Below are 19145 nucleotides of genomic sequence, written 5' to 3' on the forward strand. Positions count from 1 at the left end.
AGCAAACATGGTAAATATTGGAAACCACCAAATGTTTTGTGAATAAAATGATAAAACCTGGGACTGCCCAAGACTAGAACTCAGAAATAAAAGGCAGCTTATCAAGTTTTTCAAAAGTTACAGTAGTAACACAGAGGACACATTAAAGCATTGCAAATGTCTGTCAATGAGCACATTTTCTATTTTCCTAGATATATATATATTTTCAGAAATGGCAAGAAAATATATCACAAAAATTAGCTTACTTGCTTCCCAGAAGTTATGGTGGTTGCTGGTAACCACTACAATGTCACTGCACTGTTTGACCTGTATTTCTCTACTTCACACTGGAGTGATAGGTGAATTTCTTAGGGTTGTGCTGAAGCTCCCTGGAAGTGTGGCAGAGTGTGCTAGTACTGTGCATGAGACAGTTGCCAATGAAATCACCTGAGGTAAAGGAATATACAAAACTGGTGTTCTGTACTGATGAGTTTAAATCAAGTTAATTAGTCAATCTACAAAGCTTCCAAAAGCCCTCTATTTCTATGGCCCGTAGCTGCCAACATCCAGCTCTGTTTTTTATGCAACTCTAGGGGGTAAATTTATGAAGCTGCTGGTCTGAATATGTGGAGATGTTGCCATAGCAGCCAATCAGATTCTAGCTGTCATTTTATAGAATTTACTACATAAATGAAAAAATCATTAAGGAGAGCAAAGCAAAAAATATTAACTTTGTACCTTGGAAAAAATATGTTGCATTGGAGGGGGAGGTAAATTTAAAATGCAGGGACAGATTTATATTTGGGGTAGGGCATGTCTTAGATCAACTTTCAGTGTAGCAGTAAAGCTATCACATATTTATGTGCTACATGAAAAAGCAGGCTGTATTTTCCTTACATGCAAAACAATAAACTTATTTGCACCCCTTGCATTGTAACAAGGTTTGTCCAGGATCAAATTTACTCCTCTTTTTTTTTACCATGCTCTCCTTAATGACTCAGGACCTCTATAAATAAATTGTTTTGCATACATTTAAAGAACATTTCCAGAGTACTCACATATCTTACACAAGACACTGCAAAAACTCTAATTCATGCACTCATCATCTCCCACATTGACTATTGCAATTCCCTCCTTGATGGTCTTACCCAAAACAGAATCCAGCCCCTACAATCTATTTTTAACGGAGCCCCTCTGTCAGTCTCTACACTGGTTGTCTGTTTTTTACCAAATCCAATATAAAATACTTCTACTAACCTACAAGGCCATCAACAAAATTGTACAAACATACATCTCCTCACTTGTCTCAAAATATCTCCCATCTCGACGCCCCCGTTCTGCACAAGATCTGTTTCTCTCTTCCACTCTCATTCCACTCCACCTTTCCTGGTTACAGGACTTTTTTGAAACTGCACACACTCCTTTGAACTCACTCCCGCCCTTGCAATAAAACTTTCCTCTGTTCTACAAACCTTCAAGCTTTCTCTGAAAACCCACCTCTTGGGGCAAGCTTACAACATTCCTCAACCACCCTCTTAACCTCCCTAGGTTATCCTATTACTACCCTTTGCTGTGAAACAACCCTCTGACCCCTTGACCAACATTGCTGTGTGAATGGATCATATAGCATTCAAATCACGTTTACCTTTTGCAATCTGGCTGGACCAAAATGCAGTATTTAGACTAATCCTCATGTATCAAACTCGCATTGTGCCTTAGATTGTAAGCTTGTGCCACCATTGCCAGGCCGCCTTCACCTTCAGGTCCCATAGTCTCCGCATTTTGTTGACCCTGTTCCACCACTATCTGCTCTCCTGGAAGTCTAGACAGCCCACTTTCTTAGTCATCCTGGGGCCACATAAGCTTGAATCCTATACAGAATCCCCCCATTCCACAAACCTGGAGTAATTAAATGGGGCATATCATATCATGGGAAAGGCGGCAAGTGATTGACTAGCTGACTAGCTGCTGCTTTGGTTGAACCCCATGCCAGCTTATCCCAACATGTCACTCACTTCACTCACATTCTTTCAAATGTTCCACTGCCTATCCGCTGTCATATGCAACATTTGTTCTATAGTCTCAGAGAGTGGAACAAAACAAAACTTTGTTTTCCATATATATTCTGCAAATCTCCTGCTTCTGAATTTGTAGGCATTTACAGAATGCATTGTCAGAGGCAAAACACAATTTGGGTTTCTTCAGATTCAGGGCATATTCATTGAAATTGCTCATGATGTGAGCAGGCTGCTCTGAAAATCATGCAGACATGCCTATGCAGCTTATATTAGTGAAAGTGGAAACTGTGAGCCACAGCAAACCACTGCAAAATCGTGGTGGTATTTTGGTTTTACCCATGGATTACACTGCCGTTAGTCTGAACAGCAGGGAAAATGCACAAATTTAGATTTGAGGAAATCTTACCAGTTGTGTAATGAAGAGATTAATTTGAAAAACAATTTAAATCAATCTCCTCTCCTGATAGGGCATCACCAGGCTTAAGGACGTTGTCCTGTCCTGGTTCTCATCCTACCTATTTAAAAACTCTACCTGACATTTCTATTTCTGTTGACAACATGACAGTAAATCCTACCCCACAAGCTGCCTAGGTGCGATCCTTGACTTAGAACTATCATTTGTTCCCTGCATACAATCAATATCTACATTATGTTACATACATCTAAAAACATTTCAAGCAAGCTGCTCTTCTGATTTTCTGATCATGCAGAAGTCTGCAGTCAGTCATCACTGCCAGGATCATGCCTATTTATTTCATCTTTTCTTCTGCCTGAATACTGCCCACCTTATTCATAATATGGTTAAGCAGTTGGTAGCAAGCAGGGTGGTGTGGTGTGTGCTGTAGGGGTAGATGAGCATTAAGAGTATCAGAAGTTACCACAGGGAAGATGCTATAAGGGGAGGGGGCAGGACAACTGTAGTTGTTCTAGAGGTTAAAATGTAAATGAAACCCATATAATTAAGAAAATCCTTGAACCTGGATTTCCAAACATTTAAAGGATGTTCGTCTAACAAACTTTAGCGGAAATCAATTTTTTTAAAAGGGCAGTTGAATGTGCTCATCTTTAGAAAAGCCACCAAAACTATTAAATGGCTTCAACAATGGTTCTATCACCAAATTGAGAGCCAAATTTATCACAAACAGACTATACGCAATTAAGGACTCCAAGGGCAACCTAATCTGTGATCCATGAAAATTTGCAAGTGTATTCCGCTCTCCTTATGCTTCCTTCTACAATAATATCGATCCAGTCAATTTCGGACGCTTGAACATTACACCATCAGTGACTGTAATGACACTGTATTGAAATACATATACCATAATCTCTCCTCCACAAAACTTCACAGTTGGCTTAAAGCAGTCAAGCAGATAACGATCTCCCGGCATTCGCCAAACCCAGGCTTGCTCATCTTACTGCCAAACAGAGAAGCGTGGCTGGTCACTCCACAGAACACGTTTCCACTGCTCCACAGTCCATCTGATGCTTGGCATTCGCCTTGGTGATGTGAGGCTTGCATACAGCTACTCGGCCATGGAAACCCATTCCATTAAGCTCCCGCTGCACAGTTTTTGTGCTTACATTAATGAGTTCTCTGATTTTACCTCCCTTCCTTGTTTTTGAAAACACAAAATGATGTTTAGAAGTAGTTGGCATGTTCTGTCTGCCACATTGTCTCCTTGACTTAAAACTCCTCACATCCCTGAAGTGCTAATGACCCGAGGAAGGGTATCTAACCTTCTATGCTGCGGTTAGAACTCGCGCCAAACATAAAAACTGGTCAGGCTATTTTTTGATTGAGCATCTACTGACCAATAGCACAACCAGTGAGCTCTATTAGTCACTGTTTTTATAGCCATTGTCCTTTCTGAGAAAATAATGGTATCCAGAGATGCTTCACACAAAAATTATATGTCTGTCTGCATAATGTGGGCAGCACAGTGGCCTAGTGGTTAGCACTTGTGCTTCGCAGCACTGGGGTCATGAGTTTGATTCCCGGCCATGGCCTTATCTGTGTGAAGTTTGTATGTTCTCCCTGTGTTTGCATGGGTTTCCTCCGGGTGCTCCGCTTTCCTCCCACACTCCAAAAACATACTGGTAGGTTAATTGGCTGCTATCAAAAATTGACCCTAGTCTCTACCTCTCTGTCTGTATGTATATGTCTATGTGTGTGTGTCTATATTAGGGAATTTAGAATGTAAGCTCCAATGGGGCAGGGACTGATGTGAATGAGTTCTCTGTACAGCGCTGCAGAATTAGTGGCGCTATATAAATAAATGATGATGATGATGATGATAATGTCAATACTTTTGATCATGTGCTGTCTAGCTTTTTCTTGGACATCTCTATTAGATATATCACTCCATAAACTTAAGTGCTCTCGCCACTGAGGCTATAGCCACCCCAGGCTTCAGAACAATTTCAGAAGAAATATGTGCCTTCTTAAATAACTCTCAATCTTCCTTCCTATGGGATCCCTCAGAGGACCCCCATCCTCAATGTGAATCATAGATCTAGATGACAAACTTGCTACTGAAGTATCTCACTTTATCTGTTATACTCCTGTTCTGAGCCTCATGATCAACAAAGGATGTACATACAATCAAATCTGCTCAAGTTAGGTTGACAGTTATCCACTTGTGTCCATTCATTCAAAATAATTTACTTTACCACTTGATATACTGGAAAGATTATTCCATACACATTTCTAAACAATTACTTTTATGTTCCTCAAAGAGGGATCATTGGACCTCTGTGGCTGATTGCTCTTGTTCCATAAAAATCTATAAACATGCTTCAATAAACATTCTAATTTTTCCAGATTAATCCTGATGGTTGATTGACTTCTTCAGAGGATTGTTCCATATCATACCTTTTTTCCTTAGTAGCAAATGTCCTTTTCATCAAATCTATAAGTTCCTTATACTGTTTTGTTGGCTGCTTTCTCACCTGTGCTTGTGAACTACACACTGCTCAAAACATTCCTTCAGTTCCTTTTATTAGACTCTTGCCACAGGCACCACATACTCTCTGTATCTTGTTGTCCTCCCTCTTTCAAGACTCTACAAGAGTACTGAAGGTACCCAAATTACTAATTAAAAAATATATACACAAGCACCCTTACACTTAGGGGCTTCCTTTTGTGAATGCTCTACAGCTGTTTGGAAATTGACTCAGGCCCCATTCCTGCAGGGAAGCTCCAAGCGGCTTCATGCAGACACCCAGCCTGGTCCTCCATATTTGAGCCCTATAAACCCTGACACAATACATGTGCATCCACATGAATGTCGGCATCCAGACTCCAAATTCAAAATTACTGCAGTAGAACTGATCCTAAAGGCAGCAGTTTGATGCATCTATGTAGCCAGCTTGCAGCCTTGACTAGTACGTCGACAGGATCGTTGGAGGATGTAAGCCCAAAACTACAGAAAACACTATGGGCCTGAGTTATTAAGGAGAGTAAAGCATAAAAAAGGAGTACATGTTCTCTGGGACAAACCATGTTACAATGCAATTAGTTTATTATTTTGCACATAAGTTAAATACTGGCTTTTTTTCATGTAGCACACAAATACTTGATAGCTTTATTTTTGCACTGTAATTTAAAGTTGGTCTAGGACATCCCCTATCCCAACTACAAATCTGTCGCCACATTTTAAATTTATCTTCCCTCCAATTCAAAACCTGGGGTTTTGCCCAGGTGCAGAGTTACTCCTTTTATATTGTTTGCTCTCCATAATGACTCAGGCCCTATCTGTCTTACCTGTGTTGGAAAGAGGAAAAAGACACAGCAAAAGAGGAGGGGCTACCTTATATACCAGGTGTTTTTTGTTACCTATATATACCTAACCTGGAAAAGGAAGCTACCCCTAGATGTTACTGCCATAAGTTGTTATGTGGCCCTCACATGTATATCGACCTTCATCTATTTACTTTTTAAGAAAGCTTACTTATTTGACTTTAGGGAATGATTTGCTTTTCTTTGTTAGAATTATATGTTATAAGTGGTGTTCAATCGACCTTCATCTATTTACTTTTTATGAAAGCTTACTTATTTGCCTTTAGGGAATGACTTGCTTTGTTATATGTCATAAATGGTGTTCATCACTGATACATTCAGCAAACTTAACTTTAACGGAAACCATTGCAATTTAATTTTCCCTAATTGCTTTTAACACACTTTTTATACAGAGAATGCAGTTTTACAGTTTCATATGTTGGTAACAAGCAGCAATGTCTCATCATGTCTTAAGTAGGCATCTGAATTGCAAACTCCTCAGAGGCCTGGTGCGGATGAACTGTATTTTCTGAGTCTGACACATACACTTAACAGACAGCATAACTCCTACTGCAAACCTTTTCTAAATCTTTAAGATGTGTAATATGTCATGTCTTGGCCTGAGAGCCGCAACAACGGCATATAACAAGATGAGCGCTCACTGTAATTAGCAAGATGCAAAGCAGCTGTCTTGCTGCATAGGATTGATTAAATCTATGACAGGAATTTAAAGTCTGGCTGACAGTGTGTTGTTTATTTAATGATACAGTACTGAAAAAGCTAATTTATGAATCACAACAGTGTACACTGCAGCAGAAATGATTTTTTTCAGATGACACATGTCTACTTTTGCACAAGTGTGTCTAGTTTTGTGTGACCTACAGATAAGAACTAACTTTTTATGAGATAATAGTATTCACTCCCACAACAACATAGTTTAACGATTTAGCAATTCCTGAGCGTATAATGGATCTCTGTTGATCCAATAGATTGTGAAATAATTGTTCTTTTGAAAAACAAATTTGTTCAATGTTGTTATCCATTACAATATTTGCCTCACAATTTCTGATGGCCACCCTGGCCATAGCAGGCCATGCAACTTCTGCAGGGCTCAACAGCACAGGAGACCCTGTCTGAGAGGAATAATATGCCTTAAAGCACAAAGTTAATATGGCTTTATAACAAATGATTTTGGTAGTTAAATGATCTGAAAAATAATAATAATCAAATGACTGTATAAATAATCCAGACTAATTGGGGATGGAACAGACATTGTGAGGGATATGACTTTATGATGGTGCATAGAGGTCACCATCCAAATTTTGCTATGGGGCACAGACATTTCTTGTTACGTCCCTACTTATATATATGATCACTATGGCTGATCTACCAGCCATTGGTAGCACGGGCAAACCTACCATAGGTGCAGGGGGAGTCGCTGCTATGGGGCCCACAGCTGAGTAGGTCCCACTTTTCCTGTCAAAGCACTATATTTTTGAGTTTTTCATCATTGGGATGTACATGGGGGCCCTTACCAAATTTTGGCAGAGCAGCAGTGAACCTCCCAACTCTCTCACCATGGAAAAAAAGCTATTCTCAAATCAGGACTGTCCCAAATAAACCAGTTGGATGGTAGAGTGTATTAGAAGGCGAACGCATCTTTGAACAAATGGAGCTGGAGCTGTGTAGATTGGGGCAGGGTTTAGGTGGTTTGGGAGTGGTATTTTTTTGCCAATTGTGCAATTTTAAATATTGGGAGTTATAATGTTACATAAAAGGGCCAAATATATGACAGGGAACAGTCAAAGAGGCAGTGTCAGGAACCAGGAACTAACTGCTGATTTTGGCACAACCCTTTCTGGAGGCACGGAGACTTTGCGTTTCTGGTCTTAATTAGGGACCCCCGCAAGTGAGTATGAATTTAGCTGCGAGTGACGCGCAGATCACAGTGCTCCAGGAGGGCACTCAGCGAGATAGATTGAAGTAATTGGATAGTCTGGAAAGCCGAGGTCAAAATGTTCGGACAGCGCAGTAGACAGGGAGGATCCAACGGAGTTGTCTGTCAAGCCGAAATCAAATACCAGAAGAGTCTTACAGAGCCCAAGGGAGAATCCAAAAGAATTGTCAGGGAGAGCCAAGTCAGTGTGGAACCACATAAACACCTGGAGCTAGGGGACCTAATACTTTGGCACCCTACTGGTGCCAGAGCTTTCTTTAAATAGAGAGTGAGGAGGGAAATTGGGGTTATGAGAGAAAAGGGTGGGCCCCATTCATTAGGCCCATTCCAGGTCTTCCAACTTACCAGTCACTGTGCTCGTAATCAGGACTTGCACCTGTGAGGTACTTTGAAAAGACTGTGAGGCTGTTCCCTCAGGCTCTCACTACCTGGAGAACAGGTCAGAAACCAGTTGAGAGACACAGTCATTGTTAACACCAAGCCCTGCTATTTTGTGTGTGTGTGTATGTGGGACATTAGTTCCTTCTACTTTAAAGAGGGAATGCCTTATTGTATTAGTTAAGAGATGCACAGGCTAGGACTTTTGTTTATATTTGCTTTATTTTTGAGCTGCTAAATAAAACTAGCTGTGGATACACACACACACATATATATATATATATATATATATATATATATATATATATATATATATATATATATATATTTATATTAGAGATGCTCACTGACCCCTGTGTTTTGGTTTTGGATCTGGATGACTTTCAGGTTTCGGTTTTGCCAAAACCACCCTTTCGTGTTTTGGTTTTGGTTTTGTTTTGCTATTGTCTACAAAATGCAATTTTTTTGGGCTAAAATCACATAATTTAGGTATTATTTTGTACCTACATTATTGTTAACCTCACTAACACTAATTTCCAGTCATTTCCACTCAATTTTTACCATCTCACAGGTCACAATATGCTTTTCATACACTTTCAGCCAAATAATGCAGCGAGCTGGCTGGATGTTAAGCGACAGAGCAACGACACAAACACACTGCAGTTTATATCACATCTAGAAAACATTGCCACACACCAGTGTCACAAACTCACAATATAAAGTAATACAAGATGGAGTTGTCCTTGTGGGCTCCCACCCACCCTTATGTTGGATCTTAAAAAGGACATGCACACTTTAACAAGCCAAGCAGTTCATCCACAAAGAGTGCCACTTTTGTGGCTGAAGTGCTTATTTCCTTTCGGCCCTCAATAAACAAGATAACAATGTCACCCACAATTAGGAGAGGTAGCATGTACACTTTATCAAGCCAAGCAGTTCAGCCACAAGGAGTGCCACTTTTGTGGCTGAAGTGCAAGTCCAACATGGTCCTCCCTAAACAAGCTAACAATGGGCTTCTTAGAGTAATAGCTGAAACACACATCAGTGACAGGAAAGAATAATGGTGCAAGACGGAATTGTCCTTGGGCCCTCCCACGCACCCATATGTTGGATCTTACAAAGGGCATGCACACTTTAACAAACCAAGCACTTCAGCAACAAGGGCTGCCACTTTTGTGGCTGAAGTGCTTGGTTTGTTTGGGCCCCCACTAAACCAGCTATCAATGCCCTAAAGGCAGGTTAGACCAACAGTGCTGTCAAATGAATTCTACACTGTCAAGATGTTGTCGTCATTATCTTCAGCCTCACCCTCACCCTCATCAGTGTGTACATCATCATCACAGACTATTAATTCAACTCCGCTGGAATCCGCCATTAGAGAAATGTCAGTACTTGGATGTATTTGCCAGTAAAGGTCTTCCTCGTGGAAGATGAAGTTCATTTTGATGAACATCATCTTTTCCACATTTTTAGGAAGTAACCTCCTACGTCGATCACTGACAAGGTTCCCGGCTGTGCTGAAAACTTTTTCTGAGTACACAGGATGGGCAGCTTAAGTATTGCAAAGCGAGTTTGTTCATGGGTTTCCAAATTGCTTGTTTTTCCTCCCATTATGGAAAGGGACTGTCTGACATGTCGATTTCAATGAACTCTTGAAAATAATCCTCCACCATCCTTTGCATGTTAATAGTATGATCGGATGGAGTTATGGCCGAGGTCTCACTTTTTTTGCTAAATTCTTTCAAACCAGACCAGATGTCAAACTGTTGTGGTCTGCCACCTGCGTCATCCCTGCTTCTCTTTGGAAAGTGCAATTTCTTACGAGCAGCAGCTGCCTGAGAAACTGAAGGAGGAGACGCCATTAAGCCACTGACCACTTGAGCGGTCAACTTGCTGACCAGGAGCTCCTTGCATCTCTTCAGATCTTGGTCAGTTGGAAGCAAAGAATCTACGTAGGTCTTAAACCTAGGATCAAGCACAGCCGCCAAAACATAGTGATCCGACTTCAAGATTTTATTAACTCTTGGATCATTGCGAAACAAATTAAGTACTTGATCTACAAGGCCAACATACTTTGCGGAATTGCTTTCTTTCATCTCCTCCTTCAGTTTCTCAAGCTGTTTTTCCAAAAGTTGAATTAAGGGAATGACTTGGCTTAAGCTAGCAATGTCTGAACTCACTTCACAAGTTCAAATGGTTTCAGCACCTTGCACAACACAGAAAGGATTCTCCACTGTGCAAGACTGAAATACATTCCCCCTCCTTTTTCAATGTCATGGCTTGTGCAATACGCTTGTATGGCTTTGTGCTGTTCCTCCATCCTCTGAAGCATGTACAGGGTGGAATTCCACCTTGTTAACACCTCTTGCTTAAGTTGGTAGCAGGGCAAATTAAATTGTTCTTGGAACTGCTGCAATCTCGTACATGCTGTGGCAGAATGCCAGAAATGTCTGGAAATTTTACGGGCCACCGAAAGCATCTCCTGCACCTCATGGTTATTTTTCAAGAAACTCTGCACCACCATGTTTATTGTCTGTGCAAAACAGGGAATGTGATGGAATTCACCCAGCTGTAATGCTTGCACAATATTGGCGGCGTTATCAGAAATGACATATCCTGGGCAGAGTCCAAGTGGCATAAGCCATGTATCAATGACATCCCTTAGTTTCCTTAACAAATTATCAGCTGTTTGCCTGTTAGTGAAGCCAGTGATACAAAGAGTAGCCTGCTGTGAGACATGTTATGTAGTGGTGTACATGCTGCTGCTGTTCCTGCTTGTGAAGTCGAATGTCCAACCCAGTGGGCTGTCACAGTCATATAATCTTTTGTTTGCCCACTTCCACATGTTCACATATCCGTGGTTAAGTGTACAGTGGGTAGAATAGCATTTTTCAGCCCAATTATTAAATTTTTACGAATGTTCTGGTACAGTTGAGGAATAGCTTTTCTGGAGAAATGGTGTCGCAATGAATTTGGTAAAGGGAACACAAGACCTCAATTAACTGTGAAAAACCAACTGCGTTAATAGTGGATATTGGACGCAGATGTAACACTAGCATAGTCGCCATGGCATCTGATTCGCTTTGCGACTGGGTGACTGTTGTCATACTTGCTTCCACTAGCAAAAGATTGTTTCACAGTTAATTGTTGTAAAGTACTAGTGGTCTTCTTCTTGGGCTGCTTATGGGAGGAAGATTCACCCCCAGCAGCAGGACCAGCAGCAGCAGCAGTAGGCATAACGGTCACAAAATCTTCACAGAAATCGTGGTTAGGGGAGGAGTCATGTAGCCTAAGAGGCTTGGATGCAGGACTAACTACGACCGCTAATGAGGATATTGATGAGGATGGTGGTTTCGGTTTCGATTGCAGGGGCTGTGATCTAGATGAGAGCAGGGAGCTAGCTGATGCTGGACTGCTTGTTATTTTGTGGGAATAAGTTTAGGATTTTCCCAAAAGCTTCCCATGAACTCTCTTCAAATGGCGCAACTTGGATGAGGTTCCTAAATGGTTTATGTCCCTACCTCGACTGACTGTGGATTTACAAACACTACATATGCCTACACAGCTGTTGTCAGGATTTGGGTAAAAATAATTCCAGACATAAGAGGTGGAGTTTTTTGTTTTCTGCCCAGGAATGACAATGGGCTTCTTGCTATCACTGGCAACAACTGCTTCCACTGGTACAGGACTTACACAAACCATAACATAGTCATCAACATCCTCATTAGCGCCGTCATAAGCTACAGAAATATCCCCCTCACCCTCTTGCAATTCCAAAATAGCATCCTCAATTTGGGTATCACCGGCTACACTTGGCCTGCTCATGCACACATCAAAACATATGCTGACAGGAGGCTTCTTTGTGAGTACTGTATCAAAAAGGTCAAGTCTCTCCTCAGGTATTTGTGTCATATCTGGATCATAACCAACATCTTGTAAGGCCTTGCTACTATCTTCCAGCTCTGCTTTCACACTTAGAAGTATTCTGGCATCACTTTTGTAGTCAGAATGACAAGGTCTTCCATCGTCATCACTGACCTTACAATGAAGATGTCTGAAGTACATTTGCAGAACTAGCACTCCTAAAGTAAGTTGAAGGCCTGAATCATTCCTTGCCACTGCGTGTGTAGAATGGCATGTTGGAAAAAAAAAAAATTCGAAACTTAACTTGGCCTTGAATAAAGGTGATTTTTTCTTTACTGAAGTAAAAGGTGTTTTCTTACATTTTTGTTTCCCTGACTTACAAACACTATGCACTTTAAGAAAGGCTTTAGCAGATGATCTAGAGGTAGAGGGATTATTATTATCATCATCATCATCATGACTGGTGCCAGCAGCTGCTTGGTGCTCCTTGTCTTCTGGGGACTAATGGAAATTCATTGCTCTGGCACAGTACGATTTGAGTGTAAAGAAAAATACCAGCCTATTAAATTTTTGTAAATAGCAGAATCAAAATGCCCACTCTCCTACTTGTGGACGAGCTCTGGCACAGTACAACTTTAGTGTAAAGAACAATACCAGCCTATTAAAATTTTATAAATAGAATAAGCAAAATGCCCACTCTCCTACTTGTGGGCGAGCTCTGGCACATTACAATTTGAGTGTAAAGAACAATACCAGCCTATTACATTTTTATAAATAGATTAAGCAAAATGCCCACTCTCCTACTTGTGGGCGAGCTCTGGCACAGTACAGTTTGAGTGTAAAAAACAAACCAGTCTATTAAATTTTATAAAGAAAATACTAATTGCCCACTCTCCTACTTGTGGGCGAGCTCTGGCACAGTACAGTTTGAGTGTAAAGAACAATACCAGCCCATTAAAGTTTTAGAAATAAAATGCAAAATGCCACTTCTCCTAATTGTGGGTGAGCTCTGGCACTGGCAATGTGACTTGAGACTATCACATTACTAACCCTGCCTTACTACACTAGACGCTATCAAAGACGCTGCTATCCCTTCTTTGTCTCTCTGTGAAATGGCGATCGAGCACCGTTTCGAGCGTTATTTAAAGAATCTAAATCTCGCGAGATCCAATGAGACAATGATGACGTTTTGTCTCGTTTCCATGCCCAAATGCGCGCGCAAGTTTCGATACCCTAAGTTCGGGTCGGTTTTCAGGAAACCGAGCCAGCCTATCTCTAATATATATATACTTTTTTCTCTGTGTGCCCGAGATTGAATTGGACGTGGCTTCACAGGAATACCCTTATTGTACATTGAGAACATGCATCCGCCCATACCCCACTCCGCTCCCTCCCCAAAATCATAGGCTGTAGTAAGTGTGATTTGTGTTCTAAGATGAATTGCACTTTGCTGATTTCACTGGCATATGGGCCGGCTCTGGGCACATGCAAATTGATTTAGCGGAGGATACTCTCAAAAACTGTACGTGCCTTTACAAATTAGGCCCTACAGTGTTAGACAGGGTGAAATAGTGAAAGAGGGAATTAACAGAGAAAACAATACAATAGCTGGGATTATTTTAGTGCAGTTTATTTCTGTAGAAACCAGTTAGCTAGAATAGTTTGCTGATCAATTGGGTGTCAGTCTGTCAGAGAGTGTAGAGTAGTGGCTTCTGGCTGTTATTTATAGTGGAGATAAACAGGGTGCTGTTGCTGTATGACTCTGAGCAGCAGCCCCCAATTGTATTTATTTCTTTTAAAATCTAAAGTGTTTCTAGTGAAAGTTCTTTGACAGTGATAAACACACCACAAAAAACAAATATATTTCTTTCTTCTAAAATAAAAGGGTTTTGCCACTGCACAGGACTCATTACAGCCCTTACAGTCAGGGCTGTAATGGGGGGTACAGGGGATACTGTTGTGAGGGGCCCATAGTCACTGGGGGGCCCGCAAGCTGCGACATTTGGAGCAGGCAGCTGCTGTCTAAAACATGAAGCCAGCATCCTTTTCTTTTTCTGAGCTTTTTATTTTGAGAACTTGTAAGTGTGTCATCGGGGGCGGGGTTGTGATAGAGCTGGCGGCGGTGTTCTTGTGTGATGTCCGGCTAGTGTCTCTTTACATTTATCTTTGGTCCTTCCAATGTGGAGCTCGCGTGATGACGTCAGCGTCATCCCGTGGGACTGCCTGTAACAGTGTGCTGACAGCTGATGTTCCTATCTCGGTTGGCGCGCTGAGTAGCTGGTGAGCACATAGGGGGTTCCTACACTAAACAAATATGTAAATGTAACAAAAATAATATGAAGTGAGGGTACTATGTGTGGTGTGATATGAACTGGGGGTATTATGTGTGGTGTGATATGAACTGGGAGTATTATGTGTGGCGTGATATGAACTGGGGGTATTATGTGTGGTGTGATATGAACTGGGGGTATTATATGTGGCGTGATATGAACTGGGGATACTATGTGTGGCATGATATGAACTGGAGGTACTATGTGTGGCATGATATGACCTGGGGGTATTATGTGTGGCGTGATATGAACTGGGGGTATTATGTGTGGCGTGATATGAACTGGGGCTACTTTGTGTGGCCTGATATGAACTGGGGCTATTATGTGTGGCCTGATATGAACTGGGGGTACTATGTGTAGCCTGATATGAACTGGGGGTACTATGTGTGGCATGATATGAACTGGGAGTACTATGTGTGGCGTGAGATGAACTGGAGGTATTATGTGTAGTGTGATATGAACTGGGGGTACTATGTGTGGCGTGATATGAACTGGAGGTCCTATGTGTGGCGTGATATGAACTGTGGGTACTGTGTGGCGTGATATGAACTGGGGCTACTATGTGTGGCGTATTATGAACTGGGGGTATTATGTGTGGTGTGATATGAACTGGGGTTACTATGTGTGGTGTGATATGAAATGGGGTTACTATGTGTGGCATGAAATTAATTGGAGGCACTGTTGCATGGCATATGGTGAACTATGGACAATACTGTGTGGCATAATATGACTAGGGGTTCTATATGTGTCATAACATGAACTGGGGGTACTATGTATAGCATAATATGATCTGGGGGTACTATGTGTGGCTTAATATGGGGTCAGTGTAATATGCCCCGCACTATACATCAGTAAGGGGGAAGGCCTGCATGTTTCGTTTGTACTGGGCCCCACAATTTCTGATGGCAGCCCTGCTTACAGTTTTGGTATAAGTTTTATTGGTGCCCCCTATTTATGACATACCTAGGAATACATATCCCCCCAAATCCTGGTTCAGTTATGGAGTGTAATTACCATCCGCTACTAAGACATTTTAACACAATCACTAAATATTGGGTAAATTATGATATCTCTTGGCTGGGGAGAGTGGCCGCTCTAAAAATGATGCTGCTCCCAAAGATCCTGTATCTGTTCCGCTCTATCACTTACCGGGTCCCCGGATCTCTCATAAATAAATTTGACTCTATATCATCTCATTTTAGTTGACGCAATAAACGCCCTAGACTCTCCAGAGATCTAATGTTTTTCTCTAAGCTTAGAGGTTGCTTGTTCACTCCTAAATTGGAAGCTTTCCAACACACAGCTCTCTTGGACCAAATTAGAGATTGGCAGTTCCCTCTTAAACCTTGGGTTACCATTGAACTTCCTAACTCTTTTCCATTCCCATTAGCAGACCTTCTCTGGATGGACAAACCTAGTAGACCAACTACTTCAATTACGCTCTGGAGAGTTAGGGACTCTCCTATTGTTTGGCATAAAATGATGCTTTTATCACCAGATACCTCTCTGACCACCTCCAACCTCTCTAATATAGCTCTGTCCCAATTAATCCCAGACCTTCACCTTGAAATTTGGCGTAGTCAAGGAGCTGGAAGGATACAGGATCTTTTGGAAGGCATCTCACTCCCTCCCTTTTCCAGTCTACAAGCTAAGTATGCCATACCAAATCTGTAACCATAAAGCCCAAAGGGCAGATCACATATTGCAATGGTATGATATATACTTCATCACAGTATACAATAGATAATGTCTAAACACCAAAGAGATGCAACCTTACGAGTAGGCGGAAAGAAAAATGCAGTGAATGCCGTGTGGAGGAGATGGGGGGGGGGGGCAAACCCATATGAAGGTAAACCCCATAAAAGACCTCAAAGGTGGTCCTTCATCTGAGGAAAAATTAAGGAAATTCCTTTATGCCCTCCTTTCCAAAAGCGACGATCGGACGAATTCTGGGTTGCCCACGGAAAGTGAAAGATCACAATTTGGTGGGTCTTATATATCTCTTGTAGGCGGAGCATTTCCAACCACCCTGCCTCTTGATGCTCTCTGCGTAGGACCCTTGTACTGCCATAGAGGTAGCCGTAACAATTCTAAATGAATGCGTTCTGAAATCAGCCTGGTATTTTTTTAAATCCAAAATTAAATTGGTATTTGGTGAGGGGTGTTCTATCAATATGAAGTAACCACACCTGGTCTCACTAGCGAGTAAGCCCTGGCCAGAGCCACAGAGGAAACTATTACATCTATGTGAGCCTTCAAAGTGACCCAATGCCCCCTGGCAAACTGGTCCATTTTGCAAAGTGATGCATCTCTCATAACAACAATTCTAAACAATAGACCAGAGTCTCATGACATGCTGGATGCTGCCACCAGCTCACCCACTTGGAAAACCCCAAAATAAGCCATGGAAAAAAACTATACAAAGTAACAGGGCCTTACAGTCCGTAACGGTCACATCTTGTGCTGCAACTATCAGCTTATGCAATAAGGACAGGTCGATGGGTCACCTGGTGTCAAGGTCAGCGAATTGGCACCTTGCCCATCCCAACAATAGAGAGAAAATCCCCCAGCACACTGCTATAGCCAGCAAAGGAGCTGCCATTTATACTTGTACATAAAAATGCAAAAGTCTCAGTTGCACACATTTGCAAATGTATGTTAAGCCACCCGCCACTCCACAGCGCTTTTGCTAATAGAGTGGTCCTAACTGTAAACAGTGAGAGTCCCATATATTTGGGACGTACATATATGTATTTTTAAATTGACAGCTAACTTACCAAGAGGTACCCCAGAAGCCTCCAAATGGCAATACAGCGCCAGCACTGCCCCTCAGCTACTGACACTAACATGCCTCTCAAACAAACAATACAGAAGTGGAAGTTGCTCAATTCATTTATAGGCTCATAGGAGGTGCTTGAACAATGCTTCCCAACAATGCTTAGTTGACTAAAAAACATTTGGTAAAGTCCCCCTCACCTTGCATTTGGGCCATGAAGGAGATACCAGCTAGGATAGTTGTCATAGCCACCCTGGACACACATAAACTGTACATTTGCCACACAAAATTTAGGATACATTGCCATTATTTCAAATGCTGCTATCCCACTTTGGGCAAAAATTGCACCCAATCATGCCAAGCCGCTCTGTAAGTTCCTTCATGCTAGCTCGACAATCTGCCAAACACGAGAAGCACAGGAGTAAGCTCCCTGAATTTATTCCAATAAAAACTGGAGAGGGCATCTGCTAAGATATTCTCCACTCCCGGCATATGCCTGGCTTTAAACCCAATGGTACATTCAAGACAGTGCGAAACTAACTGTCTCATTAGCTTAATTGTACCACTCCTGGGTTGACGCACCAGAATATGACACTACAGACAGTAAGACGGTGGGCTCAAAGTTCCATAGCAACTACAATAGGAAATATCTCAAAAACCAAAAGATTTGCAGTCCAACCTGACAACACCCACTTCGAGGGCCATAGTGGTAAGCCCCAAAACCTGTTGACCCCTCAGTGTCTGTAAACAATTTGTGACTGGAGACCAGTATTGGCCACATACGAACCCCATTAAAGTCATCTATAAATCTTAACCAAACCTTTAAGTCCTCCCTAATCTCCTGGGACAGCCTTATGCATGCATGTGGCCTGGTCACTCCAGTCGTTGCCCTTTGCATCTTCTGACAAAAGACATTGCCCATGGGGATGATCTGACAGCCAATATTGAAGGATCCTAGCAATAATTGAACCACTTGTAGGGAAACCTTGCCTATCTGATCATATCAAGATTTTTAAGTCCCTTACCTTGTCTGCAGGGAGACTGCAGCAACCCTATTTTGAAGTCCAGAAATGACGGGCATGTTGTTGGGCTTTCCCTTTTGTTGCGTGCAATGGGAAAGCCTAAAACCTGAAAAAGTGCCTGGGTATCAAAAATAACCTTGGTGCATTGTAGGGAGTTTGGGGGACCCACTATGAGGAAATCATTGAGGTAATCAGTAATCCCTCGCTGACCTGTTCCTGCCTCTATGCACCAGTGCAGGAATGAACTGAAACATTCAAAGTAAGCACAGCAAATAGAACACCCCATTGGGAGGCACCTATCCATGAAAAATACCCTAATCAGTGTGAAAGTTCATGAATCTGGGTGTAAAGGCAGTAATCACAAGGACAACTCCACATCTTCCTTTGCCCATAAAGCCCCCTTTCCGAAACCTCTAACCAACCCCAGGGTAAATTTGAAATCCAGGTAAACTATCCTAGCATGCTGCGGGTCAATAGCGCCATTAACCAAACTGTCGTCCGAAAAAGACAGGTGCTAAGTTCACCTAAACTTAACTGTGCCTTTTTGGGGACACACCAAGGGGTGAGACCACTAACTCAGCTAAGGGAGATGAAGGGATAGGGCCGCACATACGTCCAAACCATATTTCCTTATGTATTTTATCTGCCAGAACCTTTGGGTAAGCGTATGCCAACCGAAGGTTCCTATTAGATATCACTTGCAGGTAACCTGTTATGAGCAACTTAAAACCTTCATGAAAACTCTGGCACAAGAACCCCACCACCTCGTGATCATGGTACCACCGGAGACACCTTGGCATGGCCGCTAGTGAGATCGGGGAAGGAACTCTACTTAGAAGGAGCCCCCTATAGGGCCCTAACCCCAGCTGGATTTCCAGTTCCCTGGTTTCAGTATTTGTTGGGTGCCTGCCTCCGTTTAAAACCGCATTAGGAACCCTTGCCACTTTGAGTGTTGTTAAAACAAAACCCTTGTTTAGCCTGGGAAAGGACGAGCCCTTCCTAAGGGGCGTGGGCTATTTTCTATCCATAGCAAGTTGGTTACC

The 19145-nt window shown here is 42.0% G+C and overlaps 1 protein-coding gene across 1 annotated transcript in view; it reads right to left on the minus strand.

Annotated features, from left to right (window-relative positions):
- The window catches only part of POLR3A (RNA polymerase III subunit A), a 614347-nt gene that overhangs the window by 100434 nt on the left and 494768 nt on the right, over positions 1–19145 (minus strand). The window lies entirely within an intron of this gene.

The sequence above is a fragment of the Mixophyes fleayi genome, chromosome 6 (genome assembly GCF_038048845.1).
Source record: "Mixophyes fleayi isolate aMixFle1 chromosome 6, aMixFle1.hap1, whole genome shotgun sequence".
Lineage (NCBI taxonomy): Eukaryota > Metazoa > Chordata > Amphibia > Anura > Limnodynastidae > Mixophyes > Mixophyes fleayi.